Below are 13,741 nucleotides of genomic sequence, written 5' to 3' on the forward strand. Positions count from 1 at the left end.
TACACGGAAGCCCAACGTATGAAGTTATAAACCAGCGGCGCTTTTTGGGCAGGTAAGAGCAAAAGTGGGCGGTGCTGTTTGTGGTCCCACCTGGGACAGCGGCGGGGAGAACAATCCCGGCTGCAGTCAAACCCCGGCGGCTCGCAACCCCAACGCTGGGAGAAGCAGCCACCACGTCGCCTCGAACAGTGAGGCCCAGGGGGCGGGAGGACGGATCCCGGTCTCCTAGCGGAATAACTGTGTGAATCCATCTTGGACCCCCACCCCCACACAAAGCCCCACAGGGCTGTGAAATAGGTTGCGGATCGCCACTGGTCGCTGGGCTGTGACGAGTACACAGGCACTGCCCCCTATAGCCGGCCCCAAAAAACAAAACGCATCTGTCAAAATGAGGCAGACAACTATAGAAATCCCGGTGGTGCAGCTCACCAGGCAACACATGAAGAATCTGACAGATGAACAAATAAGAAATCTGTCAGAGGCTCAGTTCAGGGTCATTGTTATCAGGTGGCTTACAGAATTAACAAAAGATCTGGAAAAAGATGAGAAAGAATCGAAAAACACTCATACTGAAAGGAACAAAACCACATACGAGACAGATGGTGAGGAAATAAAATCCAGAGTTCAAATCAACAAAACAGAACACAAAGAAGGAACAAACAGTCAACCAGTGCAGAGAGAAAAAACGGGAAGCAAGGATGAGAGGATCAGAAACCTCTGGGACAGCTATAAAAGGCCCAACATAAGAATCATTGGTTTGCCAGAGGGCGAAGAAGATGAACTAGAAATTGAAAAATTAAGTGAAAATATAATAAAGCAGAACTTCCCAAACTTGGGGAAGGAAATAGACTTACAGGTCCAGGAAGCACAGAGAGTTCCAAAAAAACTGGACCCAGGGATAACCACTCCAAGACATTATAATCAAAATGTCAAAAGTTAAAGATAAAGAGAGAATCTTAAAAGCAGCAAGAGAGAAGAAAAGAATTATGTACAAAGGGGTCCCAATTAGACTATCAGCTGACTTCTCAAGGGAGACCCTGCAGGCAAGAAGGGACTGGCAAGAAATATTCAAAGTAATGAAAATCCAAATCCTACAACCACGAATACTCTATCCAGCGAAATTGTCATTCAGAATAGAAGGGCAGAGAAAGTGTTTCCAGGACAAAATAAAACTGAAAGAGTTCATTAGATCCAAACCACTGTTATATGAGATGTTAAAGGGACTGGTTTACAAAAAGGAGGATCAAAACTATGAACACTAAAATGAAAACTGCATCACAAGAAACAACAACAGAAGCTAGGGAATTGAAACAAAGGCAAACTAAACAGGCAACGAGAGTGGAAAAAGAACTATAGGTATGGGAAACATACTGGGGGGAGGTCAGCAGGGAGGGGGAATGGGGAGAGGGAGGGAGATGATATAGGAATTAAGGATCATGGTAGGAGGGAATGGAATAGACAGAGAGCTTGAGAAGAACTATATTCACAACTAATGGACATGGTCTAAAAGGGGGGGACAACTGGAGGGAGGGGGGCCACCGGGTGGAGGGGAGAAGAGGGAAGGGAAGTTGGGTCAAATGTAACATTATAATCAATGAAACACATTTTAAAAAAGGGGGGGGAAGAATATAGGTGAAAGTGAAGTTCCATGATCCATAATCTTGGGAAAAGCTGTCTATTTCATGAGGTCATCTGCTGCCAGAGCCTGGCCATTAGCCCTGAAAATCCTTACTCTAAGGTCACCTGTAGAGATAGTCTTCCAAGTGTCTTGGGAAGGATGATCTGGGTCTAATTTGGTGTGACTCATGTGAACTCAGGAGGCTCTATCTTTTATTTTGATAGTAGTGTAGGTGGTTAGCAGTACTTTATAAGAGCCTTTACAGCGAGGTGACAGTGACTGCCTTCTTCCAAAGATTTGATGTATACCTGATCTCCTGGTAGAAAGGAACAGCAAGATTTGTCAGTCAGTGGGGACCATGACATTTTTATCTGTTAGTGATGTGCTTCAAGTATACTAGTTTGTTCCTGCATACAACTGGTCATAGCAGAAAGCTGTCCACTTTAGTCCCCATAACGTTCACTCAGTCCTGGAGTAGAAAGTTTAGATATGTCAGTCAGCATGGGATGACCAAATACTATTTCATGTCTACTATTATTAAATATTAACCCATGTCTACTGTTTGGAGTATTCTGGGCCTTTATAAGGCCAGGGGTAATGCTTTTATTCATGTAAGTCCAATTTCTTGATAGATTTTTCCCCTAAAGTCTTTTTCATATCTAGATTTATGCATTCCATTTGAGGATGTTATGGAGTGTGAAATTTTGAGGAGTACACCAGAGTTTGTACAAACAAGTAGTTTATTTCTGCTGTAAAATGAATTCCTTGGTCTGATTCAATTCATTAAGGAATGCAAAAATGAAGAATAATCTGTTGTTAATTTCTTTACCACTGTTGTGGTATCAGCACATCTAGTTGGATAGCATCCAGTCCATTTACTAAACATGCATACAGTCACCAAACAGTGGGAACAGCCAAAGGCTGGAGGAAAATCCATAAAACCCAGTTGAGGTGCTATTAGGAGAAGTATGAACCTTGAAGAAGTTCCTGAGGTATGCTGGTTTCCTCCAGAATTTAGAGAGAATTTTAATAGTGCACTGGGAAATAACCTGGCTGGAAATTTAGTGGGTGCCAGGGAAGAGCAAACTATCTTAGTTCCTTTATTATCCCCTGTCTGCACATATGTCTTATTTGATGGGAGGTAGATGCAAGCCAAAAGGTCAAAAGAAAGGGGGCTACAGAAAATCCATTTGGCCTGTTAAAAAACAAAGTTCAGTCAAGTAAATTTGATTATCTAATTGGCTTTATCAAGTTATTCATGAATTGGGCAGCATCCCAAATAGCAGCCAGAGGAGCACTATGAGCTATTGTACAAAGTGGAAGTTTTTTATAGGAAGAGTGAGATGGGGAAGCTATTAGCAAAAGAAAAGGAAAAAGGAAAAGGAAAGGAAATGGAAGAGAAGAAAAAGGAGAGGAAAGGAAAGGGAAGGGAAGGGAAGGAGAGGAAAGAAAAAAAAAGAGAAAAGAAAAGAAAAAAGGAGAGGAAAAAGATTGTTTTGGGGTTGGGACAGCTTTCTTTTGTGGGAAAAGAATAAAAGGGTTTTTATCAAACAGATTGCTTCATCTTTCTATGGGGGGTTAGAGGGCTCACATGAGAGATTATTTTGATGGTGCTTAACTAGAAAATTCCAGACTGGTGTTTAAAATTATGTTTCTAGGAGAGGTTGAAACTGCATTTAGGTCAGGTATTAAATGTAAGTTTGGTATCATGGCCTTTTAGCACAAATGATGTCATTTTTGGCTTATGGTTTTCTCTTTAATAGGTCCAATGTATAATCTTTCTGATAATTATTTGACATTCTTTTGTATCCATTGTGGTTTTTTTTTTTTTTTTTTTGGATTATGGGGTTTTGTTTGATAGTTAATAGTATCAGTCAGGGATAAAGACAGGTTTATAAATTGAGTAGAAAAAAGGATAGAGAGATCCACATTTAGCTGTATATTTATCAGCTTTGTCAGATCATTATTGCTATGGCAGTATAGGTGAAAAGACTTATCAAAATTAGGTAGTGGACAATGTTAATTTCAGGCTTCAAAGGACCTCAATGCCTTTGAGGGCCAGGAAATGGGATCTAGAGTGGCATAAGGGAAGAGGAGATATAGAGGGTCAGGAAGAGCAACAAAATTAGGAGTCCACTGGTGGTAATAGCCAACCGCCCCTAAAAATTTACATAGCTCTTATTTGGGGGGAGATGGACAAAATTGACTCAAGGTGTTTTGGGGTGAGCTTTTGAATGTCTTGAGATATCTCATGTCCTAAATAGGTAACAGTTGTTTGCACACATTGAAGTTCAGATCAGTAGTCTTTATGACCTCCTCAGCTAGTCCCTTGAGGAGAATGAGGTGGTCTATAAGAACATTCTGCTTAGTTTGCCTCCAAAGTAAAAGATCAACAACATATTGATCAAGAGTGGAGACTTGGGTAAATGGTACAGAATCTGAATTGGTTTTAAGGATTTGAAAAAATATTAAGGGATACTGCAAGTCTATGTGAATTATCTCTCTATTCAGTTCTTTAAGGATTGAATAAAGCCATTTTTTTTGCATAGTCTGCCAATTCAAACATTCATCTCAACCAGAAACACTGTCTCAGACACACCTAGAATAGTGTTGAACCAAATATCAGGGGACTCTGTGTCCCAGTCAAGTTGACACAATTAAAATTAACCTTCACAACATCTCGTTAGGTCTTCTGGCCATCTTCTGTCCCTACTTCACCCCCAGGCCATGCACATTTCTCTCTTTGCAGATTAAATAGATTACCTTAAAAGATTTAAATTATTTCTGCTAAACTTGACTTAGTTTATTTCATCCTATAGTCCTAACTTCTGTAGATCCTTTTGGATTCTAATGCTTTCATGTATTATATTAGGTTGCCTATAAAGCTTTGTATAATCAGAATATCTGATTCTAAATATCTGAATTTTATATCTTCTAAATCAATGATACATTTTTTGAGAAGCACAGAGCAAAGTATAAAGCCTTGTAAAACATATCTGGTGATGTTTTTCAAACCATTAATGGACATTCTTTAAACTATAGTATAACTACATAACCATAATGAACTTATATAAACCAGTAGTCTTCAAAGAGTAAGGAAAGGGTGATGTTTCATATGTGGCTCGTGGGTGCATGCATATATTTTAATGGGAAGTGAGGGGATGTGTGGATATTTAAACCCTTAAAGTAATTCTGATATATAAATCCAACTTCCAGTCCACTTCACTTTAATAAGACTAGCAAGTTCATAGTAATTGTTCAGAACAAAGCAGATTCTAAACTGTTTCATAAACTGGATCATTTATATTATTAGAAATCTTCACTCAATTTCTGGATCACAAATACTACCTAAGACATTTGTTCCATAGATGAAACATTCTACAAACTGAATTTTGTGAGTATTTACTTTAAATAAATGTTCAATCACATGTACATTTATAATATTAACGTGGTTGTTAAGCCTCTGTGTTCTCCAAGCACTAAACACAATATATTAGAGTCCCTAGTTTTGGAGAACAGTTCAGACACTCCAGAGAGGAACTTAAGCTCTAGAAAAGAGGCTTATTGGACTACAGAATCTGCAAAGGGACTAGTACAGAAGGGAAATAAAAAGTGCCGTAATCCATCCAGTGACTTTGCATAAAGAAATGATGTGCCTGGCTCTAGGACTTTTGAAATTGTTTGGGACAAGTACAATGTCACTATTGCTTCTAATGGAGGATGCTATACACACACACCCCCCCCAAAAAAAAAGCTTTATATGAGAAAATGAAAATATCTGAGAACTGAATTAAAATACAAATTATGCAATTCATTTAAAAACTAACAAATAATATTACATGTTTATGTATCACCTGGACACTGTTTTTCAGAAATTGGAGACATTCAATTTGAAGGTGAGAAACTCTCCCTTGTGCTTTCACCTGATCTCCATCCTACTTCTCATCTTCAACACACACACTAATGGGGGAATAAAAGTCTTTCCTTTTCCAGTTGAATTTCATCAACATCCACCAAAAGCCAAGACAAAAGTCAAATACTGCTCTTCCTTGTGGGTTACAATTTCACTAAAAAGAAGCTACCACCAAACTAGTGGTTCTTCCTGATGACCATGGGAAATAGCTCTTAGATTTGGCAATGGTGCAATTTTTAGGTCCTTTCACTCAACCTTAGAAAGAGCACTACATAATCCCAGTTTCTTCTGCTTCCTGTGCTAGTAATCTCTTCTAAGAGTTACTGTTAGCCAGTTATAACTTTAGAACACTGCTATATTAAAAACTGCTGTCAAATTTTTAATAAGGCTTCCCAAAGTGGTCCAGCCATCCATAAACTCCTCCAATTCCTCACCATTTAATAATAATGATATGACATTTTTTTACAGAAAAAAAATCATAAAATTTATATGAAATCACAAAGGATCCCAAGTAGTCAAACAGAGAACAAAGCTTGAGGCATCACACTTCCAATTTTAAACTACATTACAAAGCTATTGTAGTCAAAACTGTATGGTACTGACATAAAAGCAGACACATAAACCAATAGAACAAAATAAGTAGCCTAGAAATAAATTCATGCATATATAGTAATTTAACCTATGACAAAGTTGCCACAAATACACAAAGGAGAAAAGGTAGTCTCTCCAGAAATGATGTTAGGAAAGCTGGATATCTACATGCAGAGGAATAAAATTGGGCCCTTATCTCACACCATATGTAAAAATGAATGCCAAATGAATTAAAAACTTAAACATAAGAACTGAAACCATAAACCTTCTAAAAAAAGAAGAAAAAACTCTTTGACACTGGTCTCGTCAATGTATCTTGGCTATAACACCAAAAGTACAGGCAACAGAAGTAAAATAAACAAGCTTATGCACAGCAAAAGAAACTAACAACAAAATTTAAAAAACAACTTATGAAATTGGAGAAAATATTTACAAACCATATATCTGATAAGGGGTTAATATTCAAAATATATAAGGAATTCTTACAACTCAATAGCAAAAGAACAAATAACCTGATTAAAACATAGGCAGCCTAAACTGACATTTTTCCAAAGACATACAAATGGCCAACAGGTACATGAAAAAGTTCTAAACATTACTGATCACCAGGAAGATGCAAATTAAAACCACAATAATATATCACTTCATACCTGTTAGGATGGCTATTACAAAAGACAAGTGATAAGTATCAGCAAGGGTGTGGAGAAAAGGGAATTAGTGGGAATGTAAATTGGTACAGTCATTATGAAAAACAATATGGGTGTTACTCAAAAACTTAAAAAGAGAGCTATCATACAACCCAGCAATCCCACTAGAGGGTATTTATCCAAGGGAAATTAAATCAGGATCTTAAAGAGATATCTGCACTGTCGTGTTAATTGCAGCATTAGTCACAATAGCCTAGATATGGAAACAACCTATGTGTCCACCAACAGATAAATGGAGAAAGAAAATGCAGTGTCTGTGTGTGTGTATATATATATATATTATGGTATATTCTTTGTGTTTCATGTCTTTTAATGTTTAAGTGGTGTGAGGTCAGACTGGAACACTCACTCCTCAAAAAGAGAAATTAATAAAATGTCCCTGGCAAACCTGGGAAAATAAAAGAGAACAAAGAAATAAAAAGATGGCTTTTTTGATTCCAAAAAAGTTGAAGCCTTTAAGTTATATTACCTAACCTGATAGAAGAAAATTAGGGAAACAAAGAATTTGAAACCAGAAATCATCAGCTAAAAAATTTGCTCATTAAAATTAACATACAACATAAATTACTTCTTTTATTCTGGCTTTATTAACGTGTAATTGACTAATGAAATTGTATATATTTAAGGTATAGATGTAATAGTTTTATATATGTATATTTCTTTATATATATTATATAAATAATGGAATGTTATATAACCATAAAAAGAAGAAATATTGCCATTTATGACAACTTGGATAAACCTTGAGGATATTATACTAAGTGAAATTAGACAGGAAAAGACAAATACTGTATCATTTACTTACATGTGAAATTTAAAAACATCAAACTCATAGAACCAGAATGTAGAATAGTGGTTACCGGGAGCTAGCAAGTGGATAAAATGAGGATATGTTGGTGAAAGGGTAGAAACTTTCAGTTATAAGATAAATAACTTCTAGGAACCTAATTACAGCATGGTGAATGTAGTTAATAATACTCCACTGTATTTGCTATGAGAGTAGATCTTAAATGTTCTCATCAACCTCCAACCCCAAATAATAACCATGAAGGGTGATGAATGTGTTAATTAGCTTGATTATGAGAATCAGTTTATCATGTATAATTTTCATGTGTCAATTACACCTCAATAATGTCAAGATACAAGAAGTTATTTATGTTGTCGTTTATTAATTTTCAGTGGGAAAAATTTCTAGTTGGTGATTTCTGGTTTTAATTTATTTTTCCCCCAATTTTTCTATCAGATTATGTAACCTATAAAAACTGTAATTTTCTTGGAATCAAAAAAGCCATTTTTCAGCCCTTGCTGGGTAGCTCAGTTGGTTAAAGCATAGTCCTATTATATCAAAAAAGCCGTTTTTCCATTTATGTCTTCTTTTTGATTTTCTGTGATTGCCAGAGGGCTTTTAATTTTTCCTCTTGAGGAGTGAGTGTTCAAATCTCACACTTAAACACTAAAAGGCATGAAAAACATAGAATACACCATGTAATAAATTAATCTCCTCTTATCTGACTTCTATAATCCAAATTCATGATAAACAGGAAAAGTCACCTTTGCCAAAAAAAAAAAAAATAATAATAATACATTTAGTGTACATGTTTAATAGAGGAACAAGTAGCCTCCAGTGGGATTGACCATCTAATCCCTCTCTTGTTTTGAAAATTGCTCCCTCTTCCCTACTCATATGTTTACAGAAGTAGCCAACTTAATGCTTTACCCTTGCATTAACTGAGTATTGGGTATTGGTCTGGATATTACCTTCTTACCCAAGTTGAGCCAGTAAGACATCTACTGTGAGACTTCGCAACTGCCTTTGAATTTGATCATATCATGTACTCTGTCAATTTACTTTCCAACTTATTGTTATCTATGTCTATGTGCAATGAGATTATCTCATATCTTTCTGTATTGTCCACACAGCTATTACATCACAGACCACACTGTGGTCTACTTCCAAACTCCTAGCTCCTCCATAAGAAAACTTCACATCACTGATGATCACTTGCTGTGTTCTAGGACATAGTCACTTCAACAGCTTACAGCTCTCTGTGCACTGTTACAAAAAGTTTACTCTGTTTCAGGACACATTTCCTGTACTGCCCATTCTTTAACTCCATAAAGTCCCCTGCCAAAAGGTTGAACATCTGTTTCAGTTACTAAAGAAGTAATGAGGTAACTAAAGGAAATTACAATATAAAAATGGAGAAAACAAAACTAATGAAGTGTTTTACAAGCTCACGTGGAAAAGATGTCCAGGCCATGGACTATAAAAAGATGATCACCCAGAAGTATGAATAGTTTATTATATTATAAATGAATTTTTTTTGGCCAAACGTGTTCTGTTGAGTTAAATGTGTTTAAACACATCTTGTTTAACTGTAAGTACTAATGCGCTTCTGACTCACACTTAAGAAAGGGGTATAGACAATGGCATAGTAAAGTGAGAGGTAATTCCTCAGACTGGTAGAAACCCACGCTGGGTCTTTCATTCTGTATATCTGATGAAATATGTGTCTGTTGGCTTGTGAATCTCTGTGGGACCATGGAATATGTGGGGATGGTCTCTGTACCCTGTACCTATGCTGATACCACACTGTCTTGTTTCTTCTCTAGACAGATATTTTTAAGGCTAGGTAGCTTTCTGTGATGATATATTTGTTGTTTGCCATCTGTTGGGTATACCACCTAAAAGAAAAGCAACCAAGAAGTTAAAAAAAGTGTAAAGTAGTGTCAGGAACAAAAGTAAATTTTCTTCTGCCCTTCTCTGTTCTTCTAGCTGGATTAATAATCAAATTAACATGAGACAGTTTAACAGAAAAAAATAACCAAATTTATTACATATATACACGTGGGGGTAAGAACATGGGGGCCTGGGACAGATTAGGCAATTAAGGCTCATATGCCATCTTGAGCTAAGGAGAAGAGGGTGGGGAGTTTTGGTTTGTGACTTCACATCGCAGAAAGGCAATTCACATGATGATAGAAAAACAAATGTTTGGTAAATAGATGGTTGCTGGGCTGGGTTGTCTTTAACTACGGGACAGAGGGAGGACATTGATCAAACAATTCTTCTTCAGTTCCCCGCTGTCTATCACACCTCGTTCATATTTCATTACAATCATACATGATAATAGCTTATTTCCTGGTGCAGATCCTCTGTCCAATTTCTTTTAACAGTTGGGAGAAAGCCTTTCTGAGTCTTATAGTTCTTGGCAATAACCTGTTTAAAATAATATCTCTGACTGGGAGGAAGATAGCAGAGGAGTGAGTGGAGGCTGTGCTTGCTTACTCCTGAAAACAGTCTGGAGTTTCAGCTAATTGTGGACAAAGCATCTCAGTTACCATGTGGATACTGGCGGGAGTTGAGCCTTGGGGTGGCTTGTGGCAGAGGAGACCACCTCCAAGCGGCCTATCTAGTGAGAATTGTGGAGGAGACACAGGAGAAAGTGGGGTTCTGCCTGACTTGGCTCCCAGGACTGTGGCTGGCTGTGCAGGGAGATTTTTCAATCTCCTTAGGCTTTCCCTGAGAGGAGTCATGGGTAGAGATTGAGGCTGTACCCACTGGAATAGAAAAGGTGAGGCGCAGTGTATATTTTTGTGTGTTTTTTTTGTTTTTTGTTTTTGTTGTTGTTGTTGTTTTTTGGTTTTTGTTGGTTTTTGGTTTGATTATTTTTTTGCTGACCAGGAAGGAAAGGCTAGGGGTGGGGAGAGATTCTTGAGGAGTGCATGCACAGGAGTGCATCCCAGCCTGCCCAGACCTGGCTGCGCATGTGAGTAGGGGAACATTTGGCCCACCACCATGCCCCAAGCTGAGCGCATGAGTAGGAGTGCATTTGGCTCACCTGCCCACCCCTGGGCTATGCACTCTCAGGGGCCCATTTGGCCCACCTGGCCTGGGCTATGCTTGTGCAGGGGCACATGCAGCCTGCCCTCCCCAGGCTGCAGTCAAAGGAGGGTGAAATGAACTAGAGGCACTTTGGAAAAGTTTTGGGTGCTAATTTTGGAGAAAGAGCTGGGGGAGCAGTGGACTGCATCCCAGTGCAGACTCATTACCAGTGTGACTGGAGAAATCTCTTAAGCAGACTACTCCCCTCCAAGTGGCATCCACTGGAGGGTGAGCAGCTGCCCCTACCAGAGAAATTACTCAGCCCCATGCCCCATGGTGCTTAAGGCTGACTGCACATTTCAGAGTGACTAGAGCAAAAAACAACCAAAAGGGATAGACACAGACAGTAGAACACTGGTAGGCTTGAATGAACTGCCTAGATCCAGAGTGGAACATCAGGGACAGACCAAGAAAGAGAAGAAAGTGGGGGGGGGGGGAAACAGATACTACAGAGACCAATTTCATTGAGATCTTCTACAGGAGATTTCTGTCTCTTGCTCTCTATACATCCTTATTAATACTGGATCATTTGCAATTGACACAGTGATTGAGGGTGGGGGATATCTTTGGGGGTATAGGATTCTTACCTGGACTCATGGCTCTGTTTTAGCAGCAGCTCAACAACTGTTTACAAGACGAGGTGGGTGGAGTGATTCTTGGTCTGCTAATTGGAGGAAAAGACCCACCAAAGAACAACACAACAACCAAAACCAAAATACCATCAGAGAGTCCAAATAAAAGGCATAAAAAGCATCCCAAAAGCATCAAGTTCAGGAGATTAAGGAGCCTGCACCACTGAATCCCACAGGATTTCTACCACAGAAGATCACACTACAAAGGCAGGAAATAAAGGCAGATCAACTTAAGAAGCAGAAACAAATAAAAAGAACCACCAAAAATGGGGAGACAAAGAAACAACACCACGTTGAAAGGAAATGAGGAATTCCTAGAAGGAGGGATAGATAAAATAGAGGCAAGCAAACTATCAGACAAGGAATTCAAAACAATAATAATGAGGAAACTCAATGAACTTGACAAACTCAGAGAAAACTACAACTCCATAGGACCTACAAAGAACTCAAGGGGAACTACAAAGAACTCCAGGGAAACTACAAAGAACCCCAATGAAACTACAAGAAACTTACTGAGAACCACACCAGTATTAAAAAGGACATAGAAACTATCAATAAGAGCCAGGAAGAAATGAAGAATACAATTTATGAACTGAAAAACACAGTAGAAGGTATCAAAAGCAGGCTAGAGGAAGCAGAAGATCAGATCAGTGAGCTGGAGGACAATGTAAAAAAAAAAAAATTCCCACACAGTGCAACAAAATGAAAGACTGAAAAAGAATAAAGAGGGTTTAAGAAAGTTGCAGGACATAAAATGTAATAATATCCATATCATCGGGATACCAGAAGAAGAGGAGCAAGGGACAGAAAACCTGATTGAGAGGATCCAAGATGACAGAGGAGTAACTGGAAATACACTAACCTCCTCCCACGACCAATCTGGAATTACACCTTAATTGTGGAAAAATTATCTGGAATAACCAACTGAACACTAGCTGGAGAGAAGTCTTATAACCACAGAGAGACAGAAAAGGCCGCTTCATCACAACGTGACAAGTAGGAAGTGCAGAGACGTGAAAGGGTTGGCTGGGCTCCCATGTGTGGCAGCTGAAGGGACAGAGAAACAGCTCAGCAACTCGGGGTTCCCCCTGAGTAGGGCAGGGTCTAAACCCCCAGCTGAGCTTCACAGCCTACAGGAACAGAGCAGAAAGTTAAATAGCATCCAGCTATGAAAAGCGAAAAGCCACAGGGTTTTTTGCTGACCTGAAAGAAACAGCTGGAGTAAAAGAGCTCTTAAGTCGACCATGTACAAAAATATTTCATCACCCACTTACCCTGGGCTCAAGCAGAGGAAGGGTAGTGAGGACTAGAGACACTTGGGGAGAATTTGGAGTGGTGGTTTTGAGGACAGAACTGAGGGAGCAGCTGTCCAGGTCCAAGTGCTGACTCATTCCCCATACTGCAGGCAGACCAGTCCCCTATAAGCGGTGTCAGCCCGAGGGGAAGCAAAAACCCTGCTTGCAGAAATTAATCTGCCCACCCTTGGTGCTTAAGCCTGATGGCTGATCACAGATTGTATAGATTAACAACTAAAGGAGACAGACAAAGACTATAGATCTCTGGTAGTCTCCAACAGGCTGCCTAGGCCAGATTGGTACATGATCTGATGGCACAAGGGGCAGATTCAGGAAGTGCAGATCAATCTAAGAAGCAAAAACAAATAAGAAGAGTCACAAAAATGGGGAGACAGTGAAACAACCCCCCATCGAAAGGAAAGAAGAGATCCCCAGAAGAAGTGATAATGAAATAGACGAAAGCAAACTATTAGGCATGGAATTCAAAAGATGGATTATAGAGAAGCTCAATGAGATCAGTGAGCTAAAAAAAAAAAAACTACAAAGAACTCCAGGGAAACTATAAGGAACTCCAGGGAAACTACAAGGAACTTACTGAGAATTACACCAGCATGAAAAAGGACATAGAAGCTATCAATAAGAGCCAGGAGGAAATGAAGAATACAATTTCTGAATTGAAGAACACAGTAGAAGGAATTAAAAGCAGGCTAGAGGAAGTAGAAGATCAGATCAGCGAGCTGGAGGACAACATAGAAAAAAGTTCTCAGACATTGCAACAAAATGAAAAAGACTGAGCAAGAATGAAGAGGTTCTAAGACAGCTGCAGGACAACATGAAATGTAATAATATCCGTATCATAGGAATTCCAGAAGGAGAAGAAGAAGAGCAAGAGATAGAAAACCTCTTTGAAAAACTAATGACAGAAAACTTCCTTAACATGAGGAGAGAAAGAGTCACACAAGTCCAGGAAACACAGAGGGTCCCAATGAAGATGAACCTCAACAGGCCAACTTCAAGTCACATCATAATTAAAATGGCAACATTCAAAGACAAAGAGAGAATCCTAAAAGCAGCAAGAGAGAAACAACTAATAACATAC

Source organism: Furipterus horrens, unplaced genomic scaffold (genome assembly GCF_987537825.1).
Source record: "Furipterus horrens unplaced genomic scaffold, mFurHor1.1.pri manual_scaffold_5, whole genome shotgun sequence".
In the NCBI taxonomy this organism is placed as follows: domain Eukaryota; kingdom Metazoa; phylum Chordata; class Mammalia; order Chiroptera; family Furipteridae; genus Furipterus; species Furipterus horrens.